The 16335-nt window shown below is 36.8% G+C and overlaps 1 pseudogene; it reads left to right on the top strand.

The window, feature by feature from the left end:
* Positions 1 to 30: 30 nt before the first annotated feature.
* LOC105468974 (BEN domain-containing protein 3 pseudogene) overlaps positions 31 to 16335 on the top strand; it is a 66586-nt pseudogene continuing 50281 nt past the window's right edge.

Here is a 16335-nt window from a genome sequence, read left to right on the forward strand (position 1 = left end):
ACTATTGATATGGTACAAACACATGATAGGATGGTTCGTAGCATCAAGGAAAAAGTGATGGCCTCAGGTGAGGTTGCATCAAATTTCCCATGGAAGATGACAGAAGATGCACATGTCACTAAGAAAAATATATGTAGAATAGTTAAAATCTACTCTTAATAATTTTTAAGTTATTTTAAATTATATACTACTGTTATTGACTATAGTGACTATTTCCATAGTCACTATAACTATAGTCACTATAGATCTATTACATAACGTACAATAGATCTCTGAAATTTATTTCTCCTGTCAACTGAAATGTTGTTTCCTTTGACCAACATTGGGATAGCAACTTCTATCACAATTTAAAAATTATAATCACATAAAACAATATAATTTTATAACAAGGAAAAGGCATTTCTTGAAAGTTAATTCACAAAATTGAGTGAATGAATTGCTAAACAAAACAATGTCAAGAACCAAAACAACTCTAGATATCTCAGGCAGAATGAATTCAAAGAAAATGACTGCACATATTTCTTCTTAACATTAGATTCACAGTGGAATCACCTGGGGCAATTTTTTTAAAGAAATGAATGCCTACATATCATGTCCAGATTCTGATTTATTTGTTATTAGATATGGCCTGGACATCACTCTACTCCTGACGTCCTGCTCAAGAATCAACTTCCGGGAAGAGAGACTGGGACTCACTAATTTTGGTGCTATTCAGTTGAACTATGTCCTTACTGATTTTCCACCTGCTGGTTCTATTCATTATTGATAGAGAGATGTTAACATCTCCAATTATAATAGTGGATGTATCTGTCTGTTCTTGCAATTCTATCTCTTTTCACCTCATGTGTTTTGACAGCCTGTTACATGCAAACACATTAAGGATTGTTATATTTACTTGGAAAATTAAACCTTTTGTTACTATGTAATACCCGTTTGTATCCCCCTATAATTGTTCTTTCTCTGAAGTCTTTTTGTTGGAAATTAATATATTAATCCAGCTTTCTTTTCATTAGTATTATCATGTTATATATTTTTCAAAGTTAACTCTCAAGCTTGTTCACAATGCGCTTCCAGAAATTAATCAACTACATCCCAGGCAGCCAGCTGATTACTCCAGAGAATGTCACCATATCAGGGGTTCAATGTTGTCATCTGCTACTGGTAGACTGGGCGATCAAGTCGGGCTTGGTGAGTGGAAGTTCATGTTGTTCAATATGTTTTAACACAGGTAGACACACAAGCTGCTGCAGCTGGGACAGGCAGCCCCAGGTGCCAGCATGGGTGCTAGCTCACTATAAGGCTTTGGCTGGACCAGACACACCACAAGCAGCTTCCACAGTGAAGGGGTGGCCTGCCCCCTCCAGACCTGTGGGTGTTTCTCGTCAGGTGGAATGAGAGACTTGAGAAAAGGAAGGGGACACAGAGACAAAGTATAGAGAAAGAAAAAGTGGGCCCAGGGGACCGGCGCTCAGCATACAGAGGACCCGCTTGCCAGCCCCGGTCTCTGAGTTCCCTCAGTATTTATTGATAATTATCTTTACCGTCTTTTAGAAAAAGGGAAGTGGCAGGACAATAGGGTCATAGCAGGGAGAAGGTCAGCAGAAAGACATGTGAATAAAGATCTCTGTGACATGAATAAGTTTAAGGAAAAGTGCTGTGGCTTGATGTGCATATGCAAACATCTCCATAAACATTTTCTGTGCACAAAGAGCAGCATTGCTGCTAGCACGTTCCACCTCCAGTCCTAAGACAGTTTTCTCCTATCTCAGTAAATAGAACATACAATCGGGTTTTACACCGAGAGGTTCCATTGCCCAGGGATGGGCAGGAGACAGATGTCTTTCCCTATCTCAACTGCCAAGAAGCCTTCTTTCCTCTTTTGCTAATCCTCCTCAGCACAGACCCTTCACGGGTGTAGGGCTGGGGGACGATCAGGTCTTTCCCTTCCCACGAGGCCATATTTCATACTACCAAATGGGGAGAAACTTTGGACAATACCTAGCTTCCCTAGGCAGAGGTCCCTGTGACCTTCCACAGTGTATGTGTCCCTGGGTACTTAAGATTAAGAGAATGGTGATGACTTTTCACAAGCATACTGTCTTCAGGCACTTGTTTAACAAAGCACACCCTGCACAGCCCAAAATCCATTAAACCTTGAGTCACCACAGCACATGTCTCTTGCAAGGACAGGGTTGGGGGTAGGGTTACAGATTAACAGCATCTCAAATACAGAACAAAATGGAGTCTCTTATGTCTACTTCTTTCTATATAGACACAGTAACAGTCTGGTGAGCTCCCAGGTCTGGGTTCCCATAGAGAGAGCCACAGCTCTTTTTTTCTTCTCTCTTCTTGTCATCCACAACATGGTGACCAAGGGGTGTGTTTCACCCTTCTTTGTGTTAAAGCATTTTTAGCCCTGTCATTTGGCAGGTCCCAAGTTCTTGTCCTGCCTCCAGGAAGAATGAGGTATACAGACAAGTGGAGGTGAGCAAAGAGGAGCTATGAGTAACAGAATAATTCAGAGGATGTCCTGGAGTGGGCACCTCCATTCTGCAGCTGGGCATCCTGACATCTGCATGTCTCAGAAGAGACGTGGCCCTGGAGTGGGTAGCTGCTCTCTGTAGCTGGTCATCCCAATGTCTGCTCAGTTTTGGCTGAGCCTGGGGCTTTTATGGGTCACAGAAAGGAGGAAATGCACACTGATTGGTCCGTGAGAAGCCATGGACGGCCCCAGAAAAGGCATCACAGGTTTACACTCTGGTCCATGGGACTGGCAGCCCAGACCCTAGCCTTCACACCCATCCTGGCCTGAAGGTAGGGCCTCACCAAGGGCCCACCCCCTTCTGTGCAGGAGCCTGTCTGCCTCCTGCTGCCATTCATGGCACCCAGGCTATTTGTGCCAAAGGATGCCTGCAGGCCAGTGCCAAGCTGCCCTCAGCATCTCCTTGGCTTCCCTTCCATGCTCGTCAGTGCCCAGAGCCTGGGCAGGGGCCAAAGGCAACATGGTACTGGTGTGTCAGCACTGCCCCAAGCATGTGCACACCCACCAGACTGTAACAGCACCTGGACCTACCCACAACCATGCTCCAAGATCAGAGCAGGTGTTGAGAGTGGGGAGGAGCCAGGCAATGGGAGCAGAAGATACCTTCAAGTCTGCAAGGCCCTGGGTTTTTTTCCTGTGCCCCCAAGAGTGTAGAGATGCCTGGCTCTGCAGCCATGGCTTGGGCATCTGTAGCTGCACCTTCAAGGACAGGTCTCCTGCCTGCTCCATGGAGTGGGAGGCCCAGGTCTGCAGCCACTACTTGGGCTGCTGCAACTGTTCCCAGGAAGCTCCAACTCCACCAACTCAGAAGGGGCATGTTTCCCACTTGTCCCCAGCTCCTGGCCATGTTTCACCACTGTAGCCAATGTGATGGCAGTGGCTGCTCCAGATGGGATGCTGCTGCCATCATTATAACAGTAGATCATTAGACTACAGTGTTTTTTTACCAGGTAAAGTAAGGTTTTTATGGTTCACTGAAGACAATCAACCCCTTCATAAACTAGAACCTGAAGACTGATCTTCTGAGAACATCAAAGAAAGACTGTCATTGGCATCCACACTACAGCAAAACTTCAGGACCTTGAACCTTGGGTTCATAATCTCACAACTGAGAAGTCTCCCTTTACAGTCTTGGAACTGTACACCCATTAGAACCCTTAAAGAAAAGCTAACCAGTGGGGTTTCTCCCCAGAAGGAGATGGCATCCTTGATGTGAACAGATTTTCCCAAGATCTCAGATCAAGAGTTCTCTACTATCATGAGACTCTTATCTTTGATTATTTTTCCCTTGCTTATGCTTCTATGAAAAACAAGTGAAAGCGTTCTCTTGTGTGCACTTATGGGGTATACTTTTTTTTTGTGAAGGGTTTTGCGGCCAGCTTTATACATGGATAACCTTATACCTTAATAGACAAAAATGAAGCCCAATGTAGATGAGAAACTTTAATGGTACGTACATGGCCTCATAATCAGAAACAGAACATTGATTTACTCCTCTTAACCCACATCATGGGTTAAGGAGAACATTGCTGGGAGGCTTTCACTCTTCTAAAAGGGCATCATTTGTTAGGTCCTTTTTCCATAGTTTGGAATAAAAGACGCAATGATTAAAAATGCATCCCTCATGATAGGCTCTGAAGCAGATTCTACTGTAAGACTATGGTTACACGACAAACTGAAAATTCTCTTGTGAAAGTTATGCTAAATAATAGAATTGCTCTAGATTAGTTACTGGCTAAACAAAAGTATCTGTACAGTTGCTGGCACTTATGGCCTATGAAGAAAACGTCACATATTATAGAGATTAAGTGGTAGGGGATTAATGAATATACTCCTTAGTTAAGTGAGTAGACTCTTTATATAGCTCATTCTTTGATCTATTTAATTTTAGGTGGTTTGGTTTATGGGGACCCCGGGTAAGGAGAATGCTCCAAACTCTTGATATTATCCTCCTGATAGTCATAATAATCTCCCTGGTGTGCTTTATTCTCTTAAAAGTTTTAAATGTTTGCATGCAGCCATCTCTAGAATGTCAAATGGTCTCTCTTTAACTGGAATGACAAGAGCTGAAAGAAATGCACAACCATAAGGACACCATAACTTACAAATGACATGCTGAGACCAGAAACCCAAAATGATGGTAACTGAGAGTGGTGCTAAGGCCCTAAGTTTGGTCACTCTCTCACCTAAGTGAGAACCTGACCTAAAAAAAAAGGACTTTTTTAAAGGAAATTATGGGAGGCCATTGTTTTGGACTGAGCTCATGCACTAGGCCCTAACAGACCAAACCAAACAAAACTGGGGTTGCTTGTGCTAAATGTAACGTAATCAAACTGTGTTTGATAATGGAAAACATAGGAAACACATAGATTCTAGAACAGACCAGGTTTTTTTTTCTTCTGTAAACAGGATGTTCCAGCATAAGGATATACCCTCTACTCAGTCCTTGTCCCTATCTTTGCCAAACTCACTGTTCTGCTCTTTCCCAGTAAGTTTCAAGAGCCATGGTAATAGTAACATCAATAACTAAAGTTTTGGTCAATATCTCAAAATTGAGAAAATGACCCAAAGAGGGAAATTGTTAAATCAGGTTTAGCCTAAAGCTGCCTCCTTACATATTTAAAGTTCAACCTAAAGGTTTTTCTGTACATTGTGAACTATAACAAGTGGAGGTGTAAGCCAACTGTAGCCCACACCTGTACCAATCACTGAGTTTGGGCCAAATGTAGCTAACAGTTCCAACTATGTTCAAATAAGGCAAAGGCCCAGCTGTAACCAATCCAGTTGTTTCTGTACCTCACTTTCCTTTTGCCATCCATAAATCTTCCACCACGTGCCTGCGCTAGAGTCTCTCTAAATCTGCTGTAATTCTGGGAGCCGCCTGATTCGCCCATCGTTCATTGCTCGTACTACTTCAATTTGGTTGAAATTTTTCTCTTAACGACACTCATAGAATCAATGTAACAATCAGTCTTCAAAAGTAGTAAAGTGTGTTACTTCTACAGGAGAAGAAAACAAGTCTTCTGTAATGATAAGCCAGAATGGTCACTGCAAACAGCAAGATGTATATATAATTCAGCCTATTCTTGCCTTAAAAATATATATATAATGTATATTTATATATAATCTAAAGTACTGGTATTACAGGTATGAGCTAGCATGCCTGGCCTTCTTTGCAACTATTAGGATGACTGTAATATAAATAAATAAATAATATATAGCTACAGAGAGAGAGAGAGAGAGAGTAGGGGGAGGAAAAAGGATTAGCCAAGATGTGGATAAAGTTAAAGACGCTTACATTGGTGGTGGGAATATCAAATTGTACGCTTACTGTGGAAATCAATTTGGAGGTTAATCAAAAAGCTAAACACAGAATAATTCCAATTCTTGGTATATACCCGAAATAATTCCAGCGTGACCCAAACAGATACTTGTACACCAGTGTTTATTGCAGCATGTTTGTTTTACAATAGTCAAAAGACAGAAAAACCCTAACAGATGAATCTTTAATCAATGAATAGATGAACAAAATGTCATACATAAATACAAAGGATTATTATTCAGCCATAAAAAGAATGATGTTTTGATACACACTACAGTGTAATGAACCTTAAAAACATTTTCGAAGTGAAAGAAGCCAGACTCAAAAAGATAAATGTTATATGATTCCAAATATATGAAATATCTAGAATGGGCAAATCCATAGAGACCAAAAATATGTTAGTGATTATGAGGATGTGAGGGAGAGTTAAAAGGTGCTACTGTTTTATGAGTATAGTTTTTGTTTGGAGTGATGAGCTAATTTTAGAAATAGATAGTTCTGATGTTCATCTATTTTGCATGTAATTACTACCATAGAATTATACACTTAAAATTTTTTAATGAGGTATGTATGTCATATTAAAATTTAAAAAAACAAACAAATAGGAGGTGCCTAAGATTGACTCATGTTCATTAATTTGCTGACCCCTTGATTGTGGCAGTGGTTAATATATTTTAGAATTTAAAATTAACTTAAAAGACATGTTAAAACACAGATTGCTGTTTCCTTAGTTTCTGATTCATTCATGCTGGAATGGTACCCAAGAATTTGCATTTCTGATACTTTTGTGTATGATGTGGATGCTGTTGGTCCGTTGATCACACTTAAAAAACAGCTAGAATACATTTTTTTAATGTATTCTATAGCTCCTCTGTCTCATCAATGTAGTTGTTTAATTAATTTGTTTTTTTCTCCAAGTAAAGGGATTAAGTTATTCTATCTAATAATGTGCTAATACAGTTTGGCTCAGTCAGGCAAAATCAATCATACATATAAAATCATTATCAGCTGAAAAGAAATAGACAAGGCCGGGCGCGGTGGCTCACGCCTGTAATCCCAGCACTTTGGGAGGCCGAGGCGGGCGGATCACAAGGTCAGGAGATCGAGACCATCCTGGCTAACACTGTGAAACCCCGTCTCTACTAAAAATGCAAAAAATTAGCCGGGCGAGGCGGCGGGCGCCTGTAGTCCCAGCTACTCGGGAGGCTGAGGCAGGAGAATGGCGTGAACCCGGGAGGCGGAGCTTGCAGTGAGCCGAGATCGCGCCACTGCACTCCAGCCTGGGCGACTAAGCGAGACTCTGTCTCAAAAAAAAAAAAAAAAAAAAAAAAAGAAATAGACAAAGTTGGGAAGAGATTAAATGTGAGAGCTGATGTAGGATCACCTGGATGGAACTAAAATCCCAGTTCCATCACCTTTCTCCTCTGTGACATTGGAACAGGTAATGAACTTAGCTGAGATTTAGATTCCCTTGCCTGTAGACAAGGGAACAGCTCTTCTGGTTCATCAATGTAGTTGTTTAATTGATTTTTTTTTTTTCTCCAAGTAAAGGGATTAAGTTATTCTAATCTAATAACATGCTAATACAGTTTGGCTCAGTCAGGCAAAATCAATCACACATATGAAATCATTATGAGCTGAAAAGAAATAGACAAAGTTGGGAAGAGATTAAATGTGAGAGCTGATGTAGGATCACCTGGATGGAATTAAAATCCCAGTTCCATCACCTTTCTCCTCTGTAACATTGGAACAGGTAATGAACATAGATGAGATTTAGATTTCCTTGCCTGTAAAGGAGAATAAATAACAAAAATTCCTCATAGAGTATTTTGAGGATTACATGGGATACTGCTTATAAAGTTGTTAGCAAAACGTCTGATATATAACAAGTCCTAATAAACAGTTACAAATGAAAAAAAGGACAGGGAATAAATCAATCTGAAAATTGTTGATGTGAAAAATTCCAGAACTCTCAGGATATCTTCACAAAGTCAGTGTATTAAAATAAATATGGCATAAACCCTCCAATCTGAGCCTCATAAAGAGAGGAGATTTGCTTTTGTGAAAAAGGGAAAGAGTGGAGGGTCTATGAGGAAATTATTAATAATATTGGTTTTATTAAATATTAGCACATTTTATTAAGTGTGTACAGCAACCTCAAGCTGGTGTTGTTAACTGAACTTGGGAGAACATGTGAGCTCATGAACTCTTCACATTGTTCTAAATCTGAGCGAAGTAAAAGAGTGATAAAGGAGTGAGTGCAGAAGCTAGTTAAAATGTGTTTTTCATATATATAAAAATATACACATAAATATATAATATATATATATAAATGTATCTAACAGTTCCAACCATGTTCAAATAATGCAAAGGCCCAGCTGCAACCAATCCAGTTGTTCCTGTATCTCACTTTCCTTTTGCTGTCCATAAATCTTCTTTCACCACGTGCCTGCGCTAGAGTCTCTCTAAATCTGCTGTAATTCTGGGAGCTGTAATCCTAGCTACTTGGGAGACTGAAGCAAGAGAATTGCTTGAACCTGGGAGAAGGAGGCTGCATGAGGCGAGATTGTGCCACTGCACTCCAACCTGGTTGACAGAGTGAGACTCTGTCTCAAAAAAATATTGTTGCGAAGTAGTGTAATAGTATTTCATTGCGATTTTGATTTTTATTTCCTGAATGACTAATGATGTTAACTCTCTTTCTATATACTTGTTGGCTATTTGTACATTTTCTTTGAAAATGTCTGAACCAGTTCTTTGCCCATTTTAAAAATAGGTTCTTTAATTAATTCCTAGCAATTTATCTTTAGATTGCATTTGCTTTTAGGTTCTTGCTCATGAAATCCTTGCTTAAGCCAACATCTAGAAGGGTTTTTCCAATGTTATCTTCTAGAATTTTTATGGTTTCAGGTCTTAGATTTAAATCTTTAATCCATCTTGAGTTGATTTTTGTGTAAGGTGAGAGATGAGCATCCAGTTTCATTCTCCTGCATGTGGCTAGCCAATTATCCCAGCATCATTTGTTGAAAGGGTTTCCTTTCCCCACTTTGTTTTTGTTTGCTTTGTTGAAGATCAGTTGGCTGTAAGTATTTGGGTTTATTTCTGGGTTCTCTATTCTGTTCCATTGGTTTATGCACCTATTTTTATACCAGAGCTTTTGCACTGCAAAAGGAACAGTCAGGAGAGTAAACAGACGACCCAAAGAGCGGGAAAAAATAGTCACAGGACTAATATCCAGAATCTACAATGAACTCAAACAAATCAACAAGGAAAAAACAAACAATCCCATCAAAAAGTGGACTAAGGACATGAATAGACATTTCTCAAGAGAAGATATACAAATGGGCAACAAACATATGAAAAAAATGCTCAGCATCACTAATGATCAGGGATGGACATACCAGAATCTCACAAATCATCACTAAAGAACTTACTCATGTAACCAAACACCACCTGTTCCCCAATAAACTATGGAAATTTAAAAAATAGATTCTTTGTCTTCTGTTATTGAGTTTTAAAGATTCTTCGTATATTTTGGATATTAAATCCTTATGAGATATATGATTTGCAAATTTTTTTCCATTCTGTAAGCTGTCTCTCACTTTCTTCAATAATGTCCTTTGATGAACCAATGTTTTTAATTTTGATAAAGTTCAACTTATCTATATATTTTTTGTTGCTGTGGTATTTTTGGTGTTGTATTTAAAAATCCATTGCCAAATCCCAGTTCATAAAGATTTATCCCTAAGGGTATCTGGTTTTGGCTCTCATATTTGAGTCATTGATTCATTTTGGATAAATTTTTGTATATAGTATGAGTACATTTTTACATATGGTGTGAGTTAATTTTGGTATATGGGATGAAGCCTAATCTTAATTTGCCTTTGGAAATTCAGTTGTCCTAACATCATTTGTTGAAGATTTTTCTTTGCCCATTGAATAGACTTGGCAGGCTTGTTGAAAATAAATTTTCCATAAATATATGGATTTATGTCTGGATTCAATTCTATTCCATTTATCTATGTACCTATCCTATGCTAATTCCATGCTATTTTAATTACTGCAGGTTTTTGATAAGTTTTGAAATGGTAGAGTTTGAGTCCTCCAACTTTGTCTTTGCTTTTTAGGATTTCCATGTACAATTCTAGGAATTTGAGAACTGGCATTTCCGTTTCAGTGAAATGACTGTTGGAATTTTACTAAATATCGTATTGAATCTTTAGACAGCTTAGGTAGTTCTGCTATTTTAGCACTATTAATTTGTCTTCAAATCCATCAACATAGGGTTACTTTCAATTTGTTTAAAACTTCTTTAATTTCTTTCAGTAATGCTTTGTTCTTTTCACATTCTTCATTAAATTAATTCTTAGGTATTTTGTTCTTTTCGATACTATCATAAATGGAATTTGTTTCCTAATTTTGTTTTTGGATTATTTATTTCTAGCATATAGAGACATGAATGAATCTTGCATGTTGACCTTGTAATATGCAGTTTTGCTGAATTTTTTATTAGCTCTGGTAGCTCTCTGATGGATTTTTTTCAGATTTTTTTTTTTATATATAGAAACATGTAGTCTGAAAAGAGAGATAATTCATTCCTTCCTTTCCAGTTTGAATGCCTCTTATTTGTCTGTCTTGCTAATTGCTCTGCTAGAAGTTGCAATGTTCACTAGTGATTAAAGCAGACATCCTTGTCTTGTTCCTGATGTTAAAGAAAAGTGTATAGTCTTTCACCATTGAATATGTTGTTAGCTGGGGGTACTTTTAGAATGTCCTTTATTAAGTTAAGGAAATTCCCTTCTATATGCTCAGTGACTTTTATCATGAAGGTGTGTTGAATTTTGTCAAATGCTATTTCTGTGTCAAATGAATTCATCTCTTTTTTTTTTCTTCTTTGCTGTATTACATCGGTAATTTCAATGTGCTGCTTTACATTGATTGATTTTCTTATGTTGAACTACCCTTACATTTATAAGATAAATCCTTCTTGGTCATAGGGCCTAATCCTGTTTATGAATTTGGTTTCCTAGTATTTGGTAAAGATTTTTGCATTTATATGTGCAAAGAATATTCACCTGCAATTTTCTTTACTTATGATCTCTTCATCTGAATTTACACTAAGGGAAATACTTGCCTCATAGAATGAATTAATGAGTAATATCTCCATTTCTGTTTTTGGGAAAGTTTGCCAAGCAATTGCTGCCAGTTCGTCTCTAAATGTATCCTAGAAGTTACCATTAAAACGATCTGGTATTCTCTGTGGCTCACGCCTGAAATCCCAGCACTTTGGGAGGCCAAGGCGGGCAGACCACGAGGTCAGAAGATTGAGAACATCCTGGCTAACACGGTGAAACCCCGTCTCTACTAAAAATACAAAAAAATTAGCCAGACGTGGTGGCGGGCGCCTGTAGTCCCAGGTACTTGGGAGGCCGAGGCAGGAGAATCGCGTGAGCCCAGGAGGTGGAGCTTGCAGTGAGCCGAGATCGCACCACTGCACTCCAGCAGCCAGGGCAACAGAGGAGACTCTATCAAAAAAAAAAAAAAAAAAAAAAAAAATCTGGTAGGTAGGTAGGTATTCGATTTTTCTTGATTAGGTGGTTTTTTACTATGACTTGTATTTATCTGTTTTTGGTCTGTTGACATATATTTTTTATTTCTTCTTGAGTGAGCTTAGGTAATTTGTGTGTTTCTAGAAAATTCAGCAATTTCATCTAGGTTATCTAGTTTATGGCCTAATTTGGTCATATTATCCTCATAATCATTTTTGTTTCTATAAGGTCAGTAGTAATAGCCCCAATTTTATTTCTGATTTCAGTTATTTTATTATCTCTTTTCTTCTTTATCAGTATAGATTAATTTGTCAATTTTGTCAATTTTTTAATAAAATCAACTTTAGTTTTATTATTTCTTTCTCTATAATTCCTGCCCTGTATTTTATTTATTTCTATTTTAATTATTATTATTTCCTCTCTTTTACTTGTGTTTAATTTTCTCTTCTGGTTCATAAAAGTCTTAAGTTATGTTATTGATCTGAGATCTTTTGTACATTTTTTAATGTAGGCTCTTACAACTATAAATTTTCATCTGAGCACTGCTTTTCCTTCATCTCGTAAGTTTAGTATGTTGTGTTGTTATTACATATCTTCAGATATTTGTAATTTCCCTTCTTTGATCCATTGCTTGAAAAGGCGCCCATGGTTTAATTGCCATATATTTGTATATTTTCCAGTTTTCTCTTGTTGTTGATTTAAAGTTCCATTCCACTGTGCTCTGAGAAGATGCTTGGTATAAGTTTAATGTTTTTAAAATTTATTGAAGAATTCTTTGTTGCCAAACACGTGGGCTATCAGAGAGAACATGTATTCTGCTGTTGTTGGGTGGAATGTCCTGTGTATGTCTATTTGATTTATACAAACACTATTGTTTAATTCCTCTATTTCCTTGTTGCAGATTTTCTATCAGGAATCTGAAGTAGCCCATTGATGTCTCCAACTATTATTGCAGAACTACGTCTTCTTTCCCTAAATTTTGCCAGTGTTTGCTTTGTATATTCTGGGGGGCTCTGTTGTTTAGTGTATGCATATTTATAATTGTTATATCTTCTCAATAATTGATACTTTTATTAGTGTTTAATGCCTTTGTTCCAATTGTAACAGTAGTTAAATTAAAGTCAATTCATGTCATTTGAGTAGAGCCACAAAACCTCTCTTTTGGTTACCATTTGTATGGAATATATTTTTCTGTTTTTCACTTTTGATTTATTTGTGGCTTGCATCTAAATGGAGTCTCTTATAGAAAATATGTAGTTGTATGATTTTTAAAGTCTATTACACTAACTTTTCCCTCTCAATTGGAAAGTTTACTTCATTTGCTTTTACAGAAATTATCGATGAGAATTATTACTGCCATTTTGCTTTTTGTTTTCTGTATGGCTTATAATTTTTTGTTCATTTCTTCCCTTAATACTTTTTTTGTGATTAGTTGATTTTTTATAATGAAATGTTTTAAAACCTTTATCATTTTCTTATGTCTGCATTTTAAAAATATTGTCTCTAACTGCCATAAGGATTCTGTTTAATATCTTAAATTTATGATCATCTATGTTTTAGTTAATGCCAACATAATTTCAATAGCACGAAACACTCCATGTCTGTGCAGTCCCCTTACCCATTTCATGTTGTTTCACAAATTACATTCATATACATTCTGTGCTGAATAACATAAATTTATAAATATTTTTATAAATTTTTTTCAACACATATAGAAAATAAAAGTGGAGTTATAAACTAAAAATAAAATAATACTAAGTTTTATAATTGCCTATGGACTTACTTTTTCCAGGAAATCTTTATTTCTTCATTCACCTTTAAGTTATTGTCTAGTGTCTTTTCATTTCAACCTGAAGGAATCTCTTTAGCATTTTTCATAGGGCAGGTCTGCAAGTTATAAACTCCCTCATCTTTTGTTTCTCTGTAAATGTCTTAATTTTTTACTCATTTGTGATAGAATGTTTTGCTAGATAAAGAATTCTCAGTAAGCAGTTGTTATTGTTTTTGGTGTTTCTTTCAGGACTAAAACATATTATTCTACTATCTTCTGACCTCTATCGTTTATAATGAGAAATCAGTTCTGAATCTTATTGAAAATCCCTTGTACATAATAAATTTATTTTCCCTAGCTACTTGCAAAATTGTCTGTCTTTAGCTTTCAATAATTTGACAACTGTATGTCTCAGTGTGGATTTCTTTATCTTACTTGGTGTTTATTCATGTTTCTTGAATTTGTATATTTATATCTTTCATCAAATATGGAAAGTTTTCAGCCATTATTTCTTCAAATATTTGTGCTGCCTTTTCTCTCTGTCTGCTTTTTCTGGGATTCTCCTCCATATGTTGGTCCTCTTGGTGGCATCTCACAAGCCCCTTAGGTGCCATTTACTTTTATTATTTCTTTTCTACTTCTAGACTTGATAGGTAGAATAGATAATTTCTATCGCCCTATTGTGAATTTCCTGATTTCGCCTTTTGACTGGTAAAATTTGTTGAATTTCTCTATTTAATTTTTTTTATTTCAGTTTTTATACTTCAAAGCTCCAGAATTTTTGGCTCCTTTTATAGTTTTTCTTTATTGATATTTTTATTTTGTTCACTTATTATTTTTCTGATTTTTCTTATTTGGTTGTTCAGGTTTTCCTTCAATTATTTGAGCACGTTTAAGACAATTTTTTAAAATAATCTTTTTGCTGGTAATTACAATTTTAAAGATATTTTTAGGGATGGTAGTTGTTAATTTATTTTGTTCTATTAAATATGTCGTATTTCCCATTTCTTTGTATGCCTTGTGATTTTTTTGTTAAAAAATGGACGCTTGAATATTACAGTGTGATTCTGGAAATCAGTGTTCCTGCTTCTCAGGATTTGCTCATTTGTAATTATTGAAGGCTGTAGTAAACTCTTGGTATAATGACTTTTCTCTACTGTTTTTCAGCAAATATGTTTGTTGCATATATTTTGAATAAAGTTTTTGTTCTTTAGCTTTTGTTCAGCTAGTGTTTGACAGAGTTTTCTTGAACACCAGGAACCAAAAAAAAAAAAAAAAACAACAACAACAACCAAGCAACCTCTTTCTTTACTGTTTGGCTCCGTCCTGAGTACCTCTTTAAACACTTAGACAGACTTGCATTAAGGTTAGGGATCTGTAGACTAAATAAAGATTATGTGGTACATATATACCATGGAATATTATGTAGCCATAAAAAGGAACAGGATTATGTCATTTGCAGAGACATGGATGGAGTTGGAAGCCATTATTCTCAGCAAACTAATGCAGGAACAGAAAACCAAACACTGTGTGATTTCACTTATAAGTGGGAGCTGAACCGTGAGAACACATGAACACATGGGGGGAAATAACACACATTGAGGCCTGTTAAGGTTGGCAGGAATGAAAGCATCACGAAGAATAGCTAACGGATGCTGGGCTTAATAACTAGATGATGAGTTGATCTGTGCAGCAAACTACCACAGCACACATTTACCTATGTAACAAACCTGCACATCTGCACATGTATCCCAGAACTTAAAATAAAGGTTGAAAAAATAAAAGTTTAGGGATCAGTATCAGACAAAACAAAGCTCCAAAACACTATAAAACTTAAGGACTTCTTAGGTATTTTTGAACATGCACTGTATAATTGGCGTGTATGAGGCTTTTCAAATCTCTCCTAACTCATGGGTGTTTTTTATTACCCTAATTTTCCAAGGAAAATCTCTGTTCTTATTGTGTTTCCAGGCCTTGGATGTTTGTTTATATATCTTAAATGTCTTTTGCCTCAAGCTTGGGTTTCTTAGGAGTCCAACAATATATTTAAGCAATTCCCACCATGTTTACCACTTGGATATGCTGTGCAATAGACAAAGCAGATGAAAGTACCTTACATTATTCCTTCAGGTAGCCCCCATATAGGTTAAAATGGGCCAAAATAATTTGCAAATAAAGTTGTCTCTTCTACCTCTGGAAACAGGGACTATTCTCTCACACTGGGAATGTGGGCTGCTGTCTGCAAGACTGCTCTTCAACTGGGAAGTGGTTATAGAAAGGGAAAGTAAAACTGCCACAATGATTTTTTATTATTTTTACATTGACTTTTTAATGCTTTAGTGTTCACTGTGTTGCCATAAACCTGTCTGTTTTCCAGTGTTCTGATAATGTTGATTCTGATGACTTCTGCTCATTTTTCAATATTTCTGTGGAGGGACAGAAGCTTGGAGTTGCCAAATGCAACATCTTGCTTATGTCACTCCCTCCTATCTGTTTTAGTAAACTTTTTGTGTGGGTGTGTGAGAATACAACCATTTGAATTTATTTACATATACTCATGGCTGCTGTTTTGCTACAATGAGTTGAGTTGAACCAAGATTATGTACCCTACAGAAAACTAAACACTTATTATCTGGCCAATTGGAAAAAAACATTTTCTGACCTCTGCTCTAGACTGGTAAAGTCCAGATGTCACAAATTTCAAAGAGATAACTTCCTTTATAGCCACTTTGTTTTTATATTCTACCTTCACATTTAATGAGTCTACATTTATTACTTTGTACTTTGTATATACCAAAAATTCTTGATCTCTTTCCTGAAATTTTACATCTATTTTAGAGTTAAAGAACCCCATCTCCGATATTCAACATGGGTTCTTTTCTATTTCCCTAAGTGTTGTCTGGTCTGATAAATAAAGGGAAAGAATACAAAGAAGAGAAATTTTAAAGCTGGGTGTCTGGGGCAGATATCACATGTTGGCAGGTTCTGTGATGCTCCCTGAGCCGTAAAACCAGCAAGTTTTTATTAGCAACTTTCAAAGGGGAGGGAGTGCACGAATAGGGTGTGGGTCACAGAAATCACATGCTTTAAGGGCAACAAAAGATCACAAGGCAGGAGGTCAGGGAGAGATCACAAGGTCAGAGCAAAATTA

This window comes from Macaca nemestrina, chromosome 9, assembly GCF_043159975.1.
Source record: "Macaca nemestrina isolate mMacNem1 chromosome 9, mMacNem.hap1, whole genome shotgun sequence".
In the NCBI taxonomy this organism is placed as follows: domain Eukaryota; kingdom Metazoa; phylum Chordata; class Mammalia; order Primates; family Cercopithecidae; genus Macaca; species Macaca nemestrina.